The sequence below is a fragment of the Ranitomeya variabilis genome, chromosome 3 (assembly GCF_051348905.1).
Source record: "Ranitomeya variabilis isolate aRanVar5 chromosome 3, aRanVar5.hap1, whole genome shotgun sequence".
In the NCBI taxonomy this organism is placed as follows: domain Eukaryota; kingdom Metazoa; phylum Chordata; class Amphibia; order Anura; family Dendrobatidae; genus Ranitomeya; species Ranitomeya variabilis.
In genome coordinates, this window is record NC_135234.1 from 234,054,727 (window position 1) to 234,078,077 (window position 23,351).

Genomic DNA, 23,351 nt, shown 5'->3' on the forward strand with positions numbered 1-23,351 from the left:
CCCATGATTCGGGTCGGTTTTTACCGTCCCCAGTCTGGTGATCACTCGTTATTCATGGAATAACGGCAACCGCAAAAAAAAAAAAAAGTCAGATTTTCCCATTTATTTCTCTCTCCTCTGATATGATCTAGCATACCAAAGTAGAGAGAGAAATGGGGTCCCTCGATCCCCCCTCCAATATCTCTGGACCTCCGGTACTGTCCCCCGGCGTCTTCTTCCTGGAAGACAATGGCGGGCGCATGCGCAATGCGCCCACCAAGATCTGCCGGCTGGCACCCAGCAACAATAGACTTTTCCTATTGGTTCATTTTGATCACGGTGATAGACTCTATCAAAGTGTTCAAAATAAAAAAAGTAGTAAATCAAACTCCCCTTTATCCCCCCCTTAGTTAGGTAAAATAAAAATGTATATTTTTCCATTAGGGTTTGGGGCTAGGGTTAGAGCTAGGGTCAGGGGTGGGCTAGGGTTCTGTTGGGGTTAGGGTTGTGGTGTTGGGGTTAGGGTTCTGTTGGGGTTCGAGTTGTGGTGTTGGGGTTAAGGTTGGGATTAGGGTTGGAGTTAGAATTGGGGGGTTTCCACTGTTTAAGTACATCAGGGGGTCTCTAAACGTGACATGGCTCCCGCCATTGATTCCAGCCAATTTTGCATTCAAAAAGTCAAGGGGTGCTCCCTCCCTTCTGAGTCCTGCCATGTGCCCAAACAGTGGCTTTCCCCCAGATATGGGGTATCAGCGTACTCAGGAGAAATTGCACAACAAACTTTGTGGTCCATTTTCTCCTGATACCCTGGTGAAAATATAAAAGTTTGGGTCTAAAGTAAATTTTTTGTGAAAAAAGTAAAATGTTCATTTTTCCTTCCACATTGCTTTAGTGAAGCACCTGAAGGGTTAATAAACTTCTTGAATGTGGTTTTCAGTACCTTGAGGGGTGGAGTTTTTAAAATGGTGTCACTTCTGGGAATTTTCTGTCATATTGACCCCCCAAACTCACTTCAAATGTGAGGTGGTCCCTAAAAAAATGGTTTTGTAAATTTAGTTGGAAAAATGAGAAATCGCTGTTTAACTTTTAACCCTTACAATGTCCTAACAAAAAAAAAATTATGTTTCCAAAATTGTGCTGATGTAAAGTTGACATGTGGGAAATGTTATTTATTAACTATTTTGTGTGACATCACTCTCTGATTTAAGTGTACAAAAATTAAGAGTTTGAAAGTTGCAAAACTTTTAAAATTTTTTGCAAATTTACGTTTCTTTTATAAATTCAAGTCATATTAAAGAAATGTTACCACTAACATGAAGTACAATATGTCACAAGAAAACATTCTCAGAATTAGTGGAATCTGTTAAAGCGTTCCAGAGTTATTACCTTATAAAGCGACAGTGGTCAGAATTGTAAAAATTGGCTTGGTCATCAAGTACAAAATTGGCTCTGTCACTAAGGTTTTTTTTTAAAAAAACAAACACGCTGGCATTTACTGAAGCATCTTCCACTTGAAAGACTCCACTTGAAGTGGATTTGTTCACCTGAAAAAACTGTTGCGTGCACATACCCTTAACGCAAAAAGATACACAGGATCCTAACTGAGTGCAATGTCAGTGGTTTGTGGCTGCCTGATCAGAGCCGTGCAAGCCTCTTCCTACTTTGCTGCATCCCCAAAGCTTCTTCTACAACCCCTGGCAAAAATTATGAAGTCACCGGCCTTGGAGGATGTTCATTCGGTTGTTTAATTTTGTAGAAAAAAAAGCAGATCACAGACATGGCACAAAACTAAAGTCATTTCAAATGGCAACTTTCTGGCTTTAAGAAACACTAAAAGAAATCAAGAACAAAAAATGTGGTAGTCAGTAATGGTTACTTTTTTAACCAAGCATAGGGGAAAAATTATGGAATCACTCAATTCTGAGGAAAGTATTATGGAATCACCCTGTAAATTTTCATACCCAAAAATAACACCTGCATCAAATTAGATCTGCTCGTTAGTCTGCATCTAAAAAGGAGTGATCACACCTTGGAGAGCTGTTGCACCAAGTGGACTGACATGAATCATGGCTCCTACACCAGAGATGTCAATTGAAACAAAGGAGAGGATTATCAAACTCTTAAAAGAGGGTAAATCATCACGCATTGATGCTTTTGATTGCAAAAGATGTTGGTTGTTCATAGTCAGCTGTGACTAAAATCTGGACCAAATACAAACAACATGGGAAGGTTGTTAAAGGCAAACATTTGTTAGACCAAGGAAGACATCAAAGCATCAACAAAACAAATGAGGAACGAATGGGTGGAAACTGGAGTCAACGTCTGTGACCGAACTGTAAGAAACCGCCTAAAGGAAATGGGATTTACATACAGAAAAGCTAAACGAAAGCCATCATTAACACCTAAACAGTAAAAAACAAGGTTACAATGGGCTAAGGAAAAGCAATCGTGGACTGTGAATGACTGGATGAAAGTCATAATCAGTGATGAATCGCAAATCTGCATTGGGCAAGGTGATGATGCTGGAACTTTTGTTTGGTGCCGTTCCAATGAGATTTATAAAGATGACTGCCTGAAGAGAACATGCAAATTTCCACAGTCATTGATGATATGGGGCGGCATGTCAGGTACAGTAAAGGCACTGGGGAGATGGCTGTCATTACATCTTCAATAAATGCACAAGTTTATGTTGATATTTTTGGACACTTTTCTTATCCCATCAATTGAAAGGATGTTTGGGGATGATGACATAATTTTCCAAGATGATAATGCACCCTGCCATAAAGCAAAAACTGTGAAAACATTCCTTGAACAAAGACACATGAGGTCAATGTCATGGCCTGTAAATAGTCCGGATCTCAATCCAATTGAAAATCTTCGGTGGAAGTTGAAGAAACTGGTCCATGACAAGGGTCCAACCTGCAAAGCTGATCTGGCAACAGCAATTTAAAAAAATCGGAGCCAGATTGAGTGACTCCATAATTTTTCCCCTATGCATGGTTAAAAGAAGTAACCATTACTGACTACCACATTTTTTTGTTCTTGATTTCGTTTAGTGTTTCTTAAAGCCAGAAAGTTGCCATTTGAAATGACTTTAGTTTTGTGCCATGTCTGTGAGATTTGCAGGGCTCTGGTCAGGTGCCAGGTATGCCATCAGGTAGGATGAGATAAGCAGGGCTCTGGTCAGATGCCAGGTATGCCAGCAGGTAGGATGAGATAAGCAGGGCTCTGGTCAGGTGCCAGGTATGCCAGCAGGTAGGATATCTGTAGGGCTCTGGTCAGGTGCCAGATATGCCAGCAGGTAGGATGAGATTCGCAGGGCTCTGGTCAGGTGCCAGGTATGCCAGCAGGTAGGATGAGATTTGCAGGGCTCTGGTCGGTCAGGTGCCAGGTATGCCAGCAGGTAGGATGAGATTTGCAGGGCTCTGGTCAGGTGCCAAGTATGCCAGCAGGTAGGATATCTGTAGGCCTCTGGTCAGGTGCCAGGTATGCCAGCAGGTAGGATGAGATTCGCAGGGTTTTGGTCAGGTGCCAGGTATGCCAGCATGTAGGATGAGATTCGCAGGGCTCTGGTCAGGTGCCAGGTATGCCAGCAGGTAGGATGAGATTCGCAGGGCTCTGGTCAGGTGCCAGGTATGCCAGCAGGTAGGATGAGATTCGCAGGGCTCTGGTCAGGTGCCAGGTATGCCAGCAGGTAGGATGAGATTCGCAGGGCTCTGGTCAGGTGCCAGGTATGCCAGCAGGTAGGATGAGATTAGCAGGGCTCTGGTCAGGTGCCAGGTATGCCAGCAGGTGGGCTGAGATACGCAGGGCTCTGGTCAGGTGCCAGGTATGCCAGCAGGTAGGATATCTGTAGGGCTCTGGTCAGGTGCCAGGTATGCCAGCAGGTAGGATGAGATACGCAGGGCTCTGGTCAGGTGCCAGGTATGCCAGCACATGCCACATACTGTCTGTGACTAAGGCTGCCGTCACACTACAGTATTTGGTCAGTATTTTACCTCAGTATGTGTAAGCCAAAACCAGGAGTGGAACAATTAGAGGAGAAGTATAATAGAAACACATGCACCAATTCTGCATTTATCACCCACTCCTGGTTTTGGCTTACAAATACTGAGGTAAAATACTGACCAAATACTGCTAGTGTGACGGCAGCCTAACATTGTAATGAACAAATTGATGGTAAAACCTGACACTGATGATGACACATCCTCCAGCGTATCCCTGTAGGAGCCTTATAGCGCTTATCAGTATCTCACAACCAAATACCACACATAAAAATATGAAGTCTGCTGATAAAATCCATGGATAAGGATGCTGGAGTAAGCGCCTGCGTGACTGTGACCAGACCATTACCAGCGCCAGCCAATGAGGCTGCAATACACCACTGCGCCCTCTAGGTGGCGCACTTCGCAGACGAACTTACCCAGTTTTAGCCCCTAACTACTTCCAGCAAGTGACCCTCACTGATCAACTGCGCATCTTTCAAGTGAAATACGGCATTCCCCATAAAATACTTCCACCTACAAAGTGAACGCATAGTAACTGCGCATTAGACAGGGCAAGCGCCCTTGACAAATATGGCGGGCTCTGACAAGCCTAAACTTCAGCTCCCATGATCCTCCTGGACGGGGAACTCCATCCCAGTCTCCTCCACAGCTCTTGGGCTCCCCCTGCTGATTGAAGCTGACTCCGTTTTGACAGAAGCCGGTGACAGGGGGGCGGGAGAGTCGGCCGTCAGGGGAGCAGAAACCGGGACCGGAGGCAGAAGCGGCGCGGTTCTGGGCGTATTGGAAAGTGGTCGTAATACCGAGGGCAGGACGCTGTCGTCAGGTAACCATAGCCGTACTCGGTGACCTTCAGGGGGACACAGCGGAAAGCACGCCGGGGCTGAGTGCCGAGTCCTGCCCCTCCGGGCACAGACGTGAGTGGCACAGGGCACGGGAGTAACGGGGAGTGCCCGAGGGGGCGGAGCTCCGGTGACACCTGTCATCCCTGCACCAGGCACATCCGGGCTCCAGGAGGTTATTGGGGTCACAGCTGGCTGCGGGGTCGGAGGTGACATGTGCTGTCAGGCTGCAGATGTGGAGCGCTGCCAGAGCCAGCATGTCACGACTATCGCGATAGCGGCCTCCCTGCTTGGCTGGACACCTCAGGACATCGGTCACATTGCTCTGTGGGAGCCGCGTCCTGTGCTGTGGGGGCACTGCTGAGTGCAGAGGGGGTGACACTGACCATCACGGTCCCATTCACGGTCCCATCCCCCCTTACTTAGACCTTATTGTGGCAGCGATCACTCACTCCTCTGTTCTCCTGGCTCTGTCACCTATCCCTTGGACTGGAAAGCCCCTTTAAGGGAAACCTGCCCCAGCGCTCGTGCCCCTGCCTGCAGCCGGACTGGCCGTACAGACTGAGGTATCGGATTGTGGGAAGAGCTTTCCAGTAATCGGATATTGGCAGCCTAGCCTTAGAATGGGTCACTGATCAGACTGGTCGTGGACCGACACCTGTCCCCTCACTGATCAGCTGCTGCCAGCGCCATGGGACGCCTGAAGAAGGCGCTAGATCCGCACTGAAACGCGTAGCACTAATAAAGCTTACCCGTGTGGTAATCCCCCCCACCCCCCCCATGGTGGTTGTTCCGAGCCCCCGCTTCTCTCACTTTACGCCGTCATAGTGGCCACTCCTGGTACTGAGGGTCTTCGGACCATGCTTGGTGCCCCCCACCTGCCTGCCTTCCATGTCATCCAAACAGCCGTCAGAGCCTCTCCCTGTGCAGCTGTGTGCATGAGTCCCAGGTGGAAGGGCAGCATTACCAGGCAGAGCGGGGAGCTGCCCATCGGACCACTCGGGGCACAGTAGAATGCAAAACTGGACAATTGCGAAGCTTTCTCTCTTTTTTTTTTTCTTATAGACCCGCTCCGTAACCTAAGGCCTCATTCAGACATCTCTTTTTCACATACTTGTTCTATCCATGTTTTGCACAGATAAAATATAAACCCATCACCCATCTTGGTCCCTGGTTCTGTTCACAGGTCTTCGGGTGTCTTTTGCGGACAAGAAAATCAGAGACCTGTCCGATACTAATCCTTATTGTGGATCAAAATCGCCCAAAATGACATTCATACAAATGTTTTTCGGGCCTTGTGGAATACAGAGCACACATGGACCATGTTAGTCAATGTGTTAGTTCACATGGACATCTTTCCACCTCAGCCTGATGCCTTTGTGGCATAAGTCGCAGCATGATCTAGACTCATCCATTTTTTTGGGGATGAGGCTCGCCTATACAGTTCAATGGGTGCCCAAAAAAATTATGCCATGTAGACACCGTCCATATGGCATCTGTTTTAAGAGGTCTAATATAATTAACATAGTAAATTGTATTTGACCTTGTAAAGTGTATTTATATATATATATTTATTATTAAACACCTTGCACAGTATATACATTGAATAAAGCCTGATGTCACATGAAGGCTCTATGGATGTTAAAAACTGACACGAGGATGACTATGTGGATGAAAATACCGTTTTATCCAGATTACCTCGACCCAAGCCGGATAACACCCGAGTGCGGCCCGATTTTTAATGGACTGGCAGAATGGACAAATATTTTTCTTCCATCTTATCCTTATCCAGGAAAGTCAGACCAGGCTGTGATTTGTATAACGACCCAATTCTCTCGGATGAGAGACTATACGCCGGTGTGACCCTCGCCTAAGAATGGGTGATTATGGGTTGTGTGGTCATATTTAGGCCAGTCCTGACTCCTATAGCACAGAGGTGAAGAAGTGGCCATGCATGAGTGCTGCTATATTCATTCTAGTTTATGGGAGAAAAAACACTCCCCTGGTCCAGCTCCGGCCGAGGTACATGTTTTTTTCCTTACCTCGGCCTTCCTGATAGGTGGGAACCCTTTAAAATGAATTGGCACCTATTAGATATTACTGCATATTGAAAGTATGTGCCATAAATATCTAATGGGTAATACTTTTGTAAAATTATGGCCATTGGATTGGTCAGATCTGACACTGTGGCCATAGGGACCACGGAGGTTGTGCATCGCTCCATTAGATGGTTGGCAATTGTTGGCGAAACGGTCAAAGTTTAGGTGACTTGCACCTAATATATATCGGCACTTTAAAGAGGTAGTCTGAGCTTTCACATTTAGATGTGGGTCCTGCTTTTAGGATGCAGGTCGCTATAAAAGGGAATCTGTCAGCAGGTTTTTGCTATTTAATCTGACAGCAGGATGATGTAGGTTCATCATGTAGTCTGATTCCAGGGATGTGACTTGCAAGGCTGCTTGTTGCACTTTTTATCAGCAGTAGGTTAATATTAGAGGACTACTTGTTTTCTGCCACGCATAACCCTGCCCCCACCACAGATTGGCTGCTTTCTGTGTACAATCAGTGGTGGCGGTGGGCTTATACAGAGGTCCGTAGTCAGAGAACTGTTTCATCAGTAGCACAGAAAACAGTGAGATATATATATATATATATATATATATATATATATATATATATATATATATATATATATATATATATATATATATATATATATTTTTTTTTTTTTTAAATCAAAATGACATCAACCAGTAAGGCCGGTTTCACACTTGCGTTTGTAGCAGCTGCGGACTTCCTCTGTGAAGCCCCGCCCTCCGCCTCTAGCTCCGCCTATTTCTGCATGCGGCCGGTGTACCTATATTTAACATTAGGTACGCAGGTCGTGCCGCAGTATGCGGATGCTTCCACATGCGTCGTTTTGACGATGCGGAGACCAGCGTAGGACGCAGCTTGTAGCAATTTTTATTTTTTTTCTGCATCGTCAAAACGATGCATGTGCAAGCATCCGCATACAGTGACAGGACCTGCGTACCTAATGTTAAATATAGGTACACCGGCCGCATGCAGAAATAGGCGGAGCTAGCGGCGGAGTGCGGGGCTTCACGGAGGAAGTCCGCAGCTGCTACAAACGCAAGTGTGAAAGTAGCCTTAGTGATATCGATGGTATAAGTCTCTGCCCCCACATCATGCTTCTCTCAGATTACATTGGAAAGACCTACTGACAGATTCCCTTGAATGATACGGAGGCTGCACATGCACAGGATTTCTACTCACTTCTATAAGAGGTTCTAAAATGGCTGAGGAAGCATACATGGCATAAATGATGGGAATATCCCTTTAAGGCTGAATGTACATGCTCTCCTGAGTATTGAAATTGCACTAAGTAAAGTTGTGGAATTAAGGAAAGTACAGATCATTAACAACATGTCTATAGATCCCGTAACCGGAGAGAACGTGCTGCTGTGAGCGGTGACCACGGCCAGCGTCATCTCTGGGCTTCGTATATCGCAGCCAATGCCATACGCCGGTGCGATTCCTGCCTTACGAAGCCACAGTGTTTGAGTGGTGGACATGAGATTTGAGTCCTGTGTGAATGTCGGGCTTGGTTAGTTTTTCTGATCTTTTGCTATGTGATTAGACTGCGTTCCAAGGTTATGGTGCTGGCTCCCCAGATTTGTATGAATGGGACTTGATGAGCCGAAATGAGGCATCTGTTTTTAAAGATGTGAGAAACATTTGCAGAACAGGACTGTTGTGCAATGTCTGTCCTGTGATTGCAACAGACCTGGAATTATTCTGTGCACCCCCTCAGTCTGCTTAAAGGGGAAGGAACTCAATGAGGACCACTTGGCAAACAAATATACAAGTGCTTCTCACAAAATTAGAACATCATCAAAAAGTTAATTTATTTCAGTTCAATACAAAAAGTGAAACTTGTATATTATACAGAGTCATTACAAAGTGATCTATTTGTTAATGTTGATTACATTTTTATTATCTGCTGATTGCTAAAATTATTTTAAGGATCAATAATTACTCTTTAGGCCAGAGTCACACTAGCGTATGGCTCCTGATGTGAGAGCATTGGATATGATATGGCAATGACTGTCATGCGTCTGTGCTCCAAGCCTCTCGTATGACTGGATCGGAGCACAGCTGCGGAGGAGACGGAGAAAGTAATTTCTCCATCTGCTCTGGTGTTGTCGTATATGGCACTGCACTCAGGTGATATGAGTGCTGTGCATTGTCACTCACACCTAAAGACTTGTATGGGTGCGAGTGAGCAGAGTCTGGCTGCCAATTGCAGCATGCTGTGCTTGTTCTCCCATGCGGAATCAGCAGGAGAAAATCATCGCAGATGTGAGCTAATCTAAGTTCATTCCACTTGGTCTCATACTTACCACCGGCCGTTTTCACCTGTTCCTGGCTCCGATCCGGCCATGCTACAGCAGATTGTGACCTGCCGCATCCATCCAGTGTTTGCTGCAGAATTGGGAAGTCACAACTCTACCTCTCACTTCCGGTCAGGGAGCATTCAATAGTGGCCCACTTTGGAAAACAAAAGTTCTGGAATGGCTCCTAAAGCGATTCTTCGTTGTTACTCTTCAACCGAGAATTGGTTTTTAATTGAAATCATCCCTTTTGGTCGACTTTAGGCTGATCTGTATGGGTGCCTTTTCTGTGCTGTTGTGTTCATGGTTCTATTGCTTGAAGAAGGGTTTGTCCAACAAGCTGGCCCATGTCATTGAATATTGTGTAGAGGACAATTAGTTTTAGGACCATAATTGCAAATTGACCATTAAGTGAATGAGAGATAAAGAAATGGCTGTTAAAAAAAAAAAAATACTGCAACAATGCGCAGTCTCAGAAAGCTGAGGCATGCACCATGGCCACAGCTTGTGAATGTAGTCCAGATAGTGACCACCAATTTACTGGCAAATCTAAGGTTTGACTCTTATTTCATATAACATCAGTCTTGGAGCCATTTTTTTGTACACATATAAATGGTTTACAGACTTAAGCTCCAATATATGATTTCCTGCCTGCATAATTTGTCCTAAAACTTTATGAGATTTCTACACAATTCCCAAATGTGGATAAAGAGAAATGAAGGTGCCACAAATATTGGCCTTTGGCAAATATAATTTATTTTTTATTTTTTTTAATGCCAGACACAAAATCCCAAAACGGCATGAATGGCAAAGCACTGAAGAAGCCGCTTGGGTTGTTTCTGAGCATTCTTTTCAGTCTTCCTTCCTTCTTACTTGACATTGTTGGAAACTGGAGTGATTTTTAAAAGAAGCTGAAAAGATGCGCCATGTGAACAGCAAGTTGTTTTTAATTAGAAAAGCATATATTCATTCTTTTGAGGGTTTAGCACTTTTTCAGGCGGTTTTCGAAGGGTCTTCCACCTTAAGACATCATACAGATGTCCCGAAACGGATGGGTTTTTATTCACACTTCTCCCTTAGTTAGGGGATGTCTGGAAGGTTACAATAGGGAATATTGTTAAAACTAGAATTCTGCTTGAACTGTACTCATCTATCCATTACAAATATAAGGCTACGTTCACATGTGGTGTTTTTGCTGACAAACCTCTCTTGGCAGTAAGAAGCTGCAGAAAAAAACACGTATATTACTTACCGGTAATGTGTTTTTAATGAACACATGACAGCCGCAACGTTTAAATGGTGCTGTCATGGGTGACAGGAAAACACGTATATTACTTACTGGTAATGTGTTTTTACGGAACCCATGACAGAACCCTTAAAGGGAACCTGTCACCCCCCTGTCATTATATTATACTCACCCAGGGGCGGTCCGATCCGATGGGCATCGTGGTCCGGGGCCTCCCATCTTCATAGGATGACGTCCTCTTCTTGTCTTCACGCTGCGGCTCCGGCGCAGGTGTACTTTGTATGTCCTGTTGAGGGCCGAGCAAAGTACTGCAGTGCGGAGGGGCCGGGCCTCTCTGACCTTTCCCGACACCTGCACACTGCAGTACTTTGCTCTGCCCTCAACAGGGCAGACAAAGTACGCCTGCGCCGGAGCCGTAGCGTGAAGACAAGAAGAGGACGTCATCGTAAGAAGATGGGAGGCCCCGGACCACGACGCCCATCGGATCGGACCGCCCCCCCAGGTGAGTATAATCTGACCTCTTTTTCTCATCTTTCAGGGTACATTGGGGGCTTATCTACAGCATTACAGAATGCTGTAGATAAGCCCCTGATGCCGGTGGGCTTAGCTCAACTTCCATTTTGGGGGTGACAGGTTCCCTTTAAATTGTTGGTGCTGTCATGGGTGACAGGAAAAAGTAGGTTTTGCTTGTTTTTTCTTGCGTTTTTGTCCTGCTATATTTGTCTCTTGTGCATGCTGATTGAAGTTTAATGACAAAAAATCCTTTTCTACTTTATAAGGATTTGGCACAAAAATGCAGCAAACCCTGACACCTGCGTTTTTTCACCACCCATTACTTTCAATGGGTGAAAAAATGCTGAAAGTGACATTCTCCATTCTGCAAAAACAAAGCAAAGCACAAAATACTGAGGACAAAAAAACACGAGATTTCTTAAGTCTCAGACATAGCTAGTACTACTGTAAAACACAGCTGAAAACTTGCATAAAAAACGCCACGTGTGAATGTGCTGTGTACATGATCCAGTTTTATTGTATTTCACGTGTTTCTACGCATTAACACTGATCAGTATCCTGGGCCATGAGGCCTCTCCTCCCTTCTGTAGTGGTACACCTGTAATGTCCGCACCTCCGAGCAGATGTACACGGCCTGCTATGTGAGATCAGCCATGCTGTCGGGCACACCCATGCCACCAAACACTGAGGTCACACTTGCTGCAGCTGTCAGACACACGTAGATATCCCAGCCCAGCTTGGTACTCACTGCCCCCCACATATAAACACAAGCTCTGCCATCCACAGTGCTAAATAAGACTAGTGAGTCATAGCTGCTGAGACTTCACAGGATGCCTGTGATAACCAGTGCCACAGATGCCAGAGAGGCCTCCGACACTCCGCTCATCCGTATGGGGCACGTCATTTCCCAGTCACTTTACTCTTCAGAAAATACGGTGGTTTTACCAAAATGTGAATTGTACGATGGGTAATTTCCCACTATTTTCTGAAAATGAAAGCAAGTCCAGACATGGGAGCAATTAACCTTCTGTTGGCTGTGTTCATGATCAGCAGGTATCGCACATGTGCTGTCTTGTAGACCGGTCACCGGTGCCGCTCACCTCTCAGAATGACCCATTTACAGCCTGATTCCAGGTTTACATATTTATTTGATAATCATCTCCCTCTTACTAGAAACCTATATTCGTGGATGGCATTCGTGTCTAACATTACAATATCAGAGAAGCTTTATCATTTATTTCTTTATCAATCCTTGAAAAATACTGATGGAAAAAAACGGATACACAGACACCCGCTCCGTTTTTTTTCATGGACGTGTGAGTGAGGTCTAATTTAGATCTAGAAACTAAAATTGAAGGAATCATTCCAAGTGCAAACTTTGAAGGTTTTTTTTTCTACCTGTACTGAAATTTTTGATTTAAAAAAAATAAATAATAAAAAAAAACAATAAAGCAAACCAAAAAAAACCTATCCCTCCACTCAAATCTTCTGGGAGCATTTGTGGGCGCTACGTTTCTGGTGCTGTGTTTACCCACTTTTGGGGATTTTTTTTTCCCCGGAATAAATGCATGGCTTTTGTCACTAAATTCAGTCTCATTAAAACATTTTGCACAGTTTGTAATAGTCAATCTCCTCCGTTTACCAGCACATTCATCTTTGTGGTCTGTGGTTATAAGTCAACTGAGGGCTCAAAAAGAAAAAGAATGTAGTTAGAAACTCTCCAACTGGACCAAGCTCACTAATGAATCCTCCGTTAACACATTCTGCAGCCAACAATAGACTGTAAAAGAAAGGCTATAGAAGTCAAACGATGCAACCTTTTTAATGAAACGCATGTATTTTTAGGTTAAATTGCCCAAAAGGTGGATAACCTCTAATCACACAGGACTGTGATGACTACACGGCACTGCCACCTTCAAAGAGCATGGGCTTGATGTTGCTATATGTGCTAATATTGGTAGCATCAGTAATGGAGAAGCTTTGCCTATCCATAATGTCTCGCTTTGGTTTGTCACAATGACCCTTGTACCTTCAACAATCTTTTGTAATCTCTTAACTTCTCCTCGGTTTACCCCTTCTGTTTACTTTCTCAGTTTTTGCTCTAGTTCTGACCCCCTACTGTTGCCTACTTCATTGCCCTGGCTTGGCAGCTATACTATATGCAGCACTATAAATCTGCTCCTGGGTACAGCGCGTTGCCCGGTAGCCGTGCTGCAGACTTAGAGCTTCAGAGAAGTGGTTTTGCAGGGAGCGAAGGAATCCCTGGATGCAGTGATGAAAATCTTGACCATTATAAATTTTGGAAAAAGGTTTTCGAGCCTGATTCATAAAGAAGTCTTATGCCTTTTTTTTTTTTTTTTTGCTTTAATACTGAAAATGTTGACTTTTTACACCAGTGTACATATCTTGTGGTGGTGCACTGCAGCCGAAAGATGTGTCAAATTAATTAAAAAGTGCACATTTTGTACTCCAGTACATCGGGACCCAAGTTTAGGTAATTCCATTGGTTATCACGTTAATAGGATGCCCAAATGCAGCTACTCCTTAGTTCATTGTTCTTATACTTGGGTGTATTCAGATTTTGGTTAGTCACATGTCGGGCTGGAGGGATACATCCTAATGTCATATATGTGTAATAGCTACACTGTGAATTTCTCCTGATTCTGTTTCTTCCAGTTTCCATAATGTGAAATGTTAGTTCTTTTATTTTGTGCAGATTTGGGTGTGTGTATGAGTAACTTCCTGGTAACACAAATTGAGGAAGCGGAGCAGTCTGCGATGTTGGGATTGCCCAGAGACATGCATTGCAGTCCGGTTCATGAGCTTGAATACATGGAAAGCCACACCATGTTGGTTTGCAAGGTGTAGGAGCCAAGTATCTCCGGCCAAAAATCAGGAGCAGGACCAACTCACATTGTGCACATATTAATATTTTCCTTTTATGAAAACTCTAGTCAAATTACATCTGACAATGATTTACCCAAAATCAGCCTTTCAAAACACAATGTCAAAAAATGTATCCATGCCGTGTGAATACAGCTTCAAAAACCCTACAAATTGTACAAATTTCTGAAGTCATTAATAATAAATATGTTCAAACAATGGTGGCTTTCCCTACTGCTTATCTCCACATGCTTTTTTGCCACTTTTCAAGTGACCAGAGGACAACATTTTTCGTTCAATTATGTACACCAAACTTTTGACTTTGGTTTTGGCTGTAAAATTAGTTATAAACCCATATTTTCTAACTGATTAATAGTGATAAGGTGTTATCCGAACATGCTTGGGTGTGAAGTGTCTTCAGCGTGCTCCAAAAATATGTTCGAGTCACTGCAGCTGCAGGTCTCTCTACTGTTAGACAGCCGCAACACACGGAAGGATTGCTTGTTGGTTAGGCATGTGTATTGCCAAGTTTTTAACACTAAGGTTCGGATACTACTTTATTTTAAAGTACTAAATTAAAGGAATAGTATGATTGCGTACACTTGTGTATATTTTAACATACAAAGGTTAAGTACATACACACACACCATCACCAAGGAACTTTTTAAACATCATCCATCTGGAATATCAGAGAAGCAACCACCAAGACAGAGAAACTCCTGGAAAATTCACAACACTGCATAGGCGTCCCCAATTATGCAGGTGTCACAACACTGTACACGTATAAGTACAGTACCCAACTTCTGCTTCTATCTTAGTCATGGTTCTCTGGCCATGCATAGTGATTTGCACTGTGTTCTCTGGTTCAGCCTCTGCCCTCTAGTGGCCAGCCTTTGGGAGTAAGATGAATCAGAGACACCAGGCAAACATCAGACAATGGGGAAATAAACCCACACAACTCAAAAAGCTCCCAAGATAACATAAGTCCACAGCAGACAGAGGTTAAATAAACCTGCATGTTTTACAACAACAAACATAGAAAAGCATAGAATTACTGTATTTTTCGGCTTATAAGACTCTCCGGATTATGAGACGCACCCCAAATTTTGAGGAGAAAAATGGGGAAAACTTTTTTATAAAATGGTCGTGCTTCTTATAATCCATGCGTTTTATTGCTTACTGGGGGTGGTGGCTGCGGTGAGCTGAGGTCCCAGGGTCGCTGCTGGAGGAGGCAAGAGTGTAGCGTTGCTGCAGGCCACAGGCTGGGATGAGAGAGTGTTCGGATGTGTGGCGTGCCGCTGCCGGTAATGTCCGCTGCTATGGGGGGCTCTGCCGACATTTTGTGAAATGCCAGAGCCCTCACAGTTTCATGATTTCCTATGTAGTGGACTCCGGGAAAATGGCTACTGGAGTCAAGATCAGCGCTGAGATCTCGTCTCCCGAGATCTTGATGCCGAGATCTCCATCTGCACATGCTCTGCCCTGGCAGCCATTTTCCCGGAGTCCACCACATAGGAAACCATGGAACTGCAGGGGCTCAGGCCTTTTACAAAATGTCGGCAGAGTTCCCCGCAGCAGCAGCAGCAACCACCACCCGCAGCAGTGGGCCGCCGCACATCCGAACACCCCCTGCGGCCTGCAGCATTGCTCCACTCTTTCCTCCTCCAGCAGCGACCCTGCTCCACCATGGCCGGTAAGGTATATCCGCATTATAAGAGGAACCCCCATTTTCCCCCCAAATTTTTTGGGAAAAAAAGTGTCTTATAATCCAAAAATACAGTATTTCAGACAATGAAGTAAACAGTTCTCAAGACTGTGTCCCTATGAGCATTGTCTGCCTGTAAATGTATGACCAGCAATGCTGCTGTCATGATCTGAATGCATTCTGTATATTTCAATATGAACACAAAATATCCATTTTTATGTTCACATTACAGCATGTAGACATGCAGCCGCGGGGACTCGAACCTATTTTTCGAGCACACTGAAGACACTTGGTTAGTATACGGGCATGCTGGATAACGCCTCATCCGAGCACGTTCGCTCATCACTGCTGATTGTGTCTTTTACTAGCCCTTAGGCCGAATTCAAATGTCAATTTTCTTTCTTTCACTTGTACATGACCTTGTGGGGGGTGTTTTGTTTTGTTTTTTTCCCCCCTCGGTGTGTTGGATCCAATTTTGGCTTGTCCGTTTTTACAAGCAATGTCATCTGCTTTTTCATAAGAAAAACCATGCCAAAGCTTGTCCAATCAAGTACACCCAGCACTGGGATAACACACAGATGGCATCCGAGAGGTGCAGACGCTGTCACTAGATTGGGTGAGGACTTGTCTCCTTTGAATATACTTACTGAAATGTATGGGTTCTATACATTAAAAAGTGACATGTGAAGGAGCCGGAAGTCCTAGCTAGAGCTGCATTCACAGTCCTGCCAGAGGCACTATTGGAAACGGAGACCTTGCTGCTTGTTTCCAAATGGGGCAATCCCCTGTGAGCCAAACCGTATGGATTCCGTCTGCTGCGTATTTCCCAGTCTGTACTGATGATATCTAGATATATAAAATTTTTCTGCAGCAGAGGCCTGTCTGTGGGGGTATATACGGGACTGACAAATCACTAATCTGAGAAGGTGGCATGAGGACACTGATATTAAAGCCCCTTATTTTATAAATTCAGCCTCCTGTGATCATTCGAGCTGGTGTGAGACGACATGGAGAAGCGTTTGGTGGTCTTTTTCGAGCTGACGCTGTGTCTGACGGTGCACTGGTGTCGCACTGAGTCAGACAGAAAGCAGAAGTTGCACACAAACAAGCTGAGCTGAAGCAGAAGAGCTATTCCTGGCCACTGACTCTCCACCCATAGCTACATCCCCCTCCTACGCAGGGGGACTGGCACACGTACACGAATATATAGGTGCCTATCTAAAAGCTAAGGGATCAAGTATACACAGCGAGTGCTGTATGGTCGCAGCAGGCACCTAAACATTACTGGATGTGCATTACACTGGCTCTCGTCTGCTCTTTGGCAGGGTGGGCATGTGGATTGTGACCGATGATGGCCACCATGCAAAAGGAGAGGGCACTGGTCCCAGACAAACATATTATCTCCCTCGCTATGTGCGCACATAGCCATGCTGAGTAAATCTAGTCCGCCTCAGACCTATTTAGTAGCCAGGAACACTCTCAGGTACAGATGTTCTGCTTCATTGAGCAAGGAAACAATTTTTTTTCTTGCTTAAAGCAGGAACAGAACCTTCTGGATAAAATGTAACTGGTCTAGTGCAGCGGGGTCACATTCTGTTCTGTCCTTAACTTCCCTTGTCCTAGACATGCTAATGCATAGTGATACAGCATACTCCCTGCGACGCGCGTATATAAGGCTGGGGTCATCTCTGTGTTAATATTTCTGGTTTTCTGTTCCGAGATGGTGGGGAAATAAAATGTATGTTCCCACCATACAAAATCAATGTCAGATCCAGGGTAAGTCATAATTTTCTGATAGGTGCAAGTTTTACTTTGGTTATTCACTTATGAGAACTGGTGCCCCATTGGAATGAGAGCATCTGACCTTTAACCATGCCCTCAGTATTAAGGGTACTAGGACTGTTCTGAAAACCTAAAAAATTGGCATTTAATACCAACAAGTTGGGAAGCCCTACTTGCTGTTAAGCTCATGATCCTGAGGTGCCACCGATGTAAGGAGCAGTTTGAATGTAGCATTGGTCGACCATGAAACGTGTGGTTTGTTCAATGTCAGTGGGGCTTAAGGCAATAATTACATGTTGTACTCTGCTGTGTTCTCCATTCTCATAGACCTTGCATGGTGTGGCACTGTGCTTGCTACTGGTTTGTTGTGTCGTCAGAAGGAACAAAGGCACAGGTCTCCTGTTCTAGTATTTGGTGGGAGTCCCTGCTCTCAATCCTTTTTTATCACTTATCCTGTTCTTTGATGATAAATTTCAATCATGGGAAACGCCCTGTAGGCCTCTTTCACACATCAGTGTGTTTGGTACGTGTGTTGACTGTTTTCACGTGTACCGGAGACACTTGCACATGTAGACGCATTCAAGTGAATGGGTCCATGCACGTAATGTGTTTCCACCGACCGTGTGTCCATGGGCAAAATACACTGATGTTTGGTTTTTCAACAGCAGCAGGGGCCGCAAAACGTCCTCCCACACAGGGATGTCATCCGTGTGAAACGCACCGGTGCCAGTGAAGCAGCGATACAGTTAGCGCTGTTCCCCGGCACTGAAAACAGCTCTCATTATTCTCCCCTGCTCTGCTGGCGATCAGCGTGAGCAAGGGAGAATGAGAATTATATTCAACTGATGACCGCGACAGCAGGCGGCTGATGGAACTACTACTTCCATCAGCCTACATCTGCTGCTGCTAATAACAGTGAGAGTATGGAATACTCCCATCAGCCGCCGCCAACGGTCGCTGTTATCAGTTAAATATAACTCCTCATTCTCTCCCCGCTTGTGCTGATCACCTTCAGGGCAGGGGAAAATGAAGTGAGCGTCTTTAGCACTGGGGAACAGTGCTAACTGTACCCCTGCTTCCCTGGTGCCGTTATATGTGATACAGCTCAACTGCTACAATTTTTTTGGGGACTGTCCTGTTTCCTTGTAGCAAATTTCTGAAGTGTCGCACACATTTGTTGCATCTTTACATATAACACCTGTCTAGAGCTGAGATACCACTTGTTCCATCTCCCTACTGGAGTCAGTATGATTTTTTTTTTTTTTTTTAACATCACACATCCTTAATCTGCCTTCATTCTTTTTTCACAGGTAGCGTAGTCCAGATTATTTCCAATTTTTTTTTATAAGTGACAAGATCGGCGTTCAAAAGCAAAAAGTCAGGAATGTGTGAGCAGAATGGTGTGCAGCAAAACACAAACATTAGAAGGAGGCTTATCAAATATGACATCCAAAGGAGATTTCTATGATACCCCCGGTTGAATAAGAGGAACATAAAAGCACCTTGATTTCCTCCACACAGTAAAAACTTTTACCTTTTACCTCCAGGGTGACCTAGATATTGAATAACCTTTTACGGTCCATAAATGGAATGATCCTATAAATCCTGGACCCTTGTTACAGCCTTACAGACTCCACAATGTACGGTACACGCTAAGGGCATGTGATGGATGATGACACCAGGCGTCCAATCTTGGTTTGTATTCCTCAGGTACACGGGTGTGGGGTCCATGGATCACAGTGGAGACTGCCCTGATATGGTTGCTGCAGAGTCTGGCAGTAAAATACTAATGTACGGTATGCCTCTTTGGGTTATTGTATAGAAAAAGTGGCAAGTCTTTGGCACAACCAGACACTGGAATACCTGGCAAGTAGACATGCAAAATTAGTGGTTATCTACACTCTCTTGTATTAAAGCTAAAAAAGAGTGAGAAATGGAAGGAAAAAAAAACATTTTTGTAACCTTAAGGCACCTACATCCTCTCCTGATGTCTGATTTCATAAATGCTTGTACTTCCATGACATAACTATGCTGGAGCATCTTTACTAAGATCTCAGCTTTGTGCTATCCCTATACAAAATAAATGAATAATTGACCACTGCTTAGAGTTTTGTCCCTGTCCGTATCGACCTTACTAGCTACACAACTTTGAAATGTGAAAAGGTAACACCCATTTATCAATTTTTTGCCATACATGTCTAGAAAAGGGAATGACCCAAAATGCTTCACATAGTTATTTCATAGCTAATGCAAGTTCTTCCTAAAACTTAAATGTTTGCCCAGATTACTGGAAATTTTTTCAATTTTCTTGGAGCTAGACAAACCTCATTTTTACTGCTTGAAGACTCCTAATTCACAAATGTATGAGATAAAGGAGCCTCCGTGAGATCATCTGCTCACACACGTCGGGCTGGATCTCATGATTGAAGCCTGCAGATACACCTCATTGCATGTGGGATATCTCCTCCTTTTTGTTTCTTAACAATGTATGCATTTACAATCAGAAATTTTAGCCAAGTATAGTTAGACAACCTGTTTCCCATCTCAGATCTTTGAACATGTGGAGGATCATCTGCTTATTTCATAATAAAAATCTTTTATTATGCTTGTTTTTTAACCAGCTGCCTAATCCTTTAATTCTGTATTGCATGATTTATATGCTTTATAAAACTAATATATATATATATATATATATATATATATATATATATATATATATATATATATATATATATATATATATATATATATATATATATATATATAGTTACCAGCCATTAGAGATTTTGTACGGCTAGGATGAGCAATTGGTAAATACAGATTCCGCACTGAGTTGACCATTGCCATTCCGTGACCATAGAGGTCTTTACTGTCGGAGAAGGTTCTCATTGGTTACTGTATGCATTTTTCTGGGGCCAGTACCATCGTAAAGTGCCATCACAACAATTTAACCCAAATACTAAGTCTTCAGTTTAGAAAAGAACTGGTAAAGTAATATATTTTCCTAAAATAAAAACCCAGCAATAGAGCTTTTAATTATACAAACAACTTTATTGAAAAGTAAAAGTTTGCTTTTGGTATGCCCCTCTGGAAGGCACGGTTATGGGTGCTCTCCACAAGGCACTGTATACTGTCTCCTAGGCACCATCAATAGTCACTCTGATGGTCTCCGGTTAGACAGGGAGCAATGACGTCTCATTCTTTGACCATGGAGAACGTTCTCAGAACAATTCTAAATAGGGTTACTTGCTGTCAGCGGCAGGCACGAGCAGGAGAATTCCCATGACTGTCGCTGAACGGGAGTGAATTATGAAGTCTCGTTTTGAGGGTCTGCTATTTTTAGGCCGGGAATTGCCCAATAACCATGGATCTTCCCAGCCTGAGAATACCAGCTCCCCGCTGTCTGCTTTACATTGACTGGTTATCAAAAATGAGGAACTAAACTTTTTTTTTTTTTTTTGGGTCTGGCCAAACCTGAACTTCCGTGGATCCGCCCATCACTATAATGCTTTGTGAAATGAAAATTCTAGGATTAAGACATTTTAGTGGTAAAAATTTCATTTTTCAGTGGTGAAGTATGTGATACCGACACGCTCCTACACCTCCAGATAAATTCATTGAGGGATGTAGTTTGTTAAATATGGTCAGTTTTGGAGGCTTCTGGCTCTGCTAATGTGACATGTCATCTGCAATCCATTCCAGCAAAATCCCACTCCAAAATGGTGCACGTTTTTGTCTGAGCTTTGCATTGTGATTAAACAGTAGCTTTGGACTACATATGGGGTATTGGCATATCAGGAGAAAAATGGACCCCACAATTTGTCCTGCTGCCCCTTTTGAAAATCAAAATTTGAGGCTAAGGCAACATTTTAGTGCAAAAGTCAATTTTTGTTTTTACTACCAACTGTTATAAAATTCAATGAATTGCTTGTTGGTACAAAATGCTCATTACATCCCTACATGAATTACTTGAGGGGGTGGGGGTTTCCAAAATGTGAGCAACTGCGAGGATCTCTGCTGTTTTTGCCCAGCTGGGTTCTGCAAACGTGGTCTATTTTAGCCAACCCTGAGCGACAAAAGTTAAATAGCGCACTTCTTCTCTTTCCAAGTCATACTGTGTGCACAAACTAGATTTGAAAAACATATGGGATGCATTTTCTCTTATTACCCATTTGAAAATTAAAAAAAAAAAAATGGGACTAAAGCAACTTCTTGGTACCCTATATGCTCGAGTATAAGCCGACCCCCCCCCCTAATTTTGCCACAAAAAACTGGGAAAACTTAATGACTCCAGTATAAACCTAGGGTGGAAAATGTAGCAGCTACCGGCAAATTTCAAAAATAAAAATAGATACCAATAAAAGTAAAATTAATTCAGATATCAGTAGGTTAAGTGTTTTTGAATATCCATATTGAATCAGGAGCCCCATATAATGCTCCATACAGTTCATGATGGGCCCCATAAGATGCTCCATATTAAAATATGCCCCATATAATGCACAAAGGTTAATAATGGCCCCATAAGATGCTCCATAGACACATTTGCCCCATACAGTACTGCATAAAGGGCCCCATAAGATGCTCCATAGAGATATTTGTCCCATACAATGCTGCAAAAATGTTGATTAGGGCCCTATAAGATGCTCCATAGAGATATCTTCCCCATATAATGCTGCACAAATGTTGATTATGGCCCCATAAAATACTCCGTAGAGATATTTGCCCCATATAGTGCTGCACAAACGTTATGGCCCCATAAGATGCTCCATAAAGATATTTTGCCCCATATAATGCTTCACAAATGGTGATTATGGCCCCATAAGATGCTCCATGGAGATAGATGCTCCATGGAGATATTTGCCCCATAATGCTCCACAAATGGTGATTATGGCCCCATAAGATGCTCCATAGAGATACTTGCCACATATGCTGTTGCTGCGATTAAAAAAAAAAAAAAATCACATGCCTCTCGTCGCTCGGGCCCCCGGCACTTGCTATATTCACCTATCCTCGTTCCAGCGCCGCTCCGTCTTCCGCGTCCTCTACACTAACATTCAGGCAGAGGGCGCGGACTAACCACGTCATCTCGCCCTCTGACCTGAGCGTCACTGCAGAGGACGCGGAAGACGGAGCGGCGCCGGAACCAGGAGAGGTGACTATCACGTAATGCTCCCCCTCCCCATTATGCTCACCTGCTCCCGGCGCGGTCCCTGCATCTCCGGTCTCCGGGCGCTGACAGCTTTTTCCAGCGTTGAGTGGTCACATGGTACCGCTCATTACAGTAATGAATATGCAGCTGCACCCCTATGGGAGTGGAGTCGGGTCCATATTCATTACTGTAATGAGCGGTACCATGTGACCTCTCAACGCTGGAAGAAGCTGTCAGCGCCCGGAGATGCAGGGACCGTGCCAGGAGTAGGTGAGTATGTCACAGCCGCCGCTCCCCCTCCCTCGCTGACCCCCCCCCCCCCCCCACAGACCTTGACTCGAGTATAAGCCGAGAGGGGCACTTTCAGCCTAAAAAAGATGGGCTGAAAATCTCGGCTTATTCTCGAGTATATACGGTAATTTATTTCTTAATTTTTTTTTTTAATTTTTCACGTTTTAATCTTCTAAAATTATTTGAAGCCCCTGCGGGTTCAAAATGCTCACCACTCCTCTAGAAGTCCTTGAAGTTGCTGCAGTTTCTATTAAGGCGGTTTGTGTGGTTGTGGGGAGGGGGGGTTTCACTTTTTTGCCACCTCTGGAAATCTTCAAAGTCGACATTGTATCTGCAGTGTATTCATTTCCAAGTCTTCCCGTGCTCCCAGTGAATTCTGGCCACATATGAGGTTTTGGCATAATTGCACAACAAATTTTGGGGTCCATTTTCACTAGTTGCCCTTGTGAAATGAAAAAAATTGGGGTTCAAATAACATTTTCATGGACAAATAAATGTTTTACATTGTTTTACTTCCTCTATGTGGTTTTGAATTCTTTGAGGGTTGCAGTTTTTTTTCTCTC

General features: G+C 43.9%; 1 protein-coding gene across 2 annotated transcripts in view; it reads left to right on the plus strand.

The window, feature by feature from the left end:
* Positions 1–4,464: 4,464 nt before the first annotated feature.
* TFEB (transcription factor EB) overlaps positions 4,465–23,351 on the plus strand; it is a 58,840-nt gene continuing 39,953 nt past the window's right edge. The window contains exon 1 of one of the 2 annotated variants that reach the window (XM_077295259.1): positions 4,465–4,809. The gene's annotated coding sequence lies outside the window, so the exon portion shown is untranslated. The remainder of the gene's footprint in view (positions 4,810–23,351) is intronic. The other variant, XM_077295256.1, reaches the window with a different exon arrangement.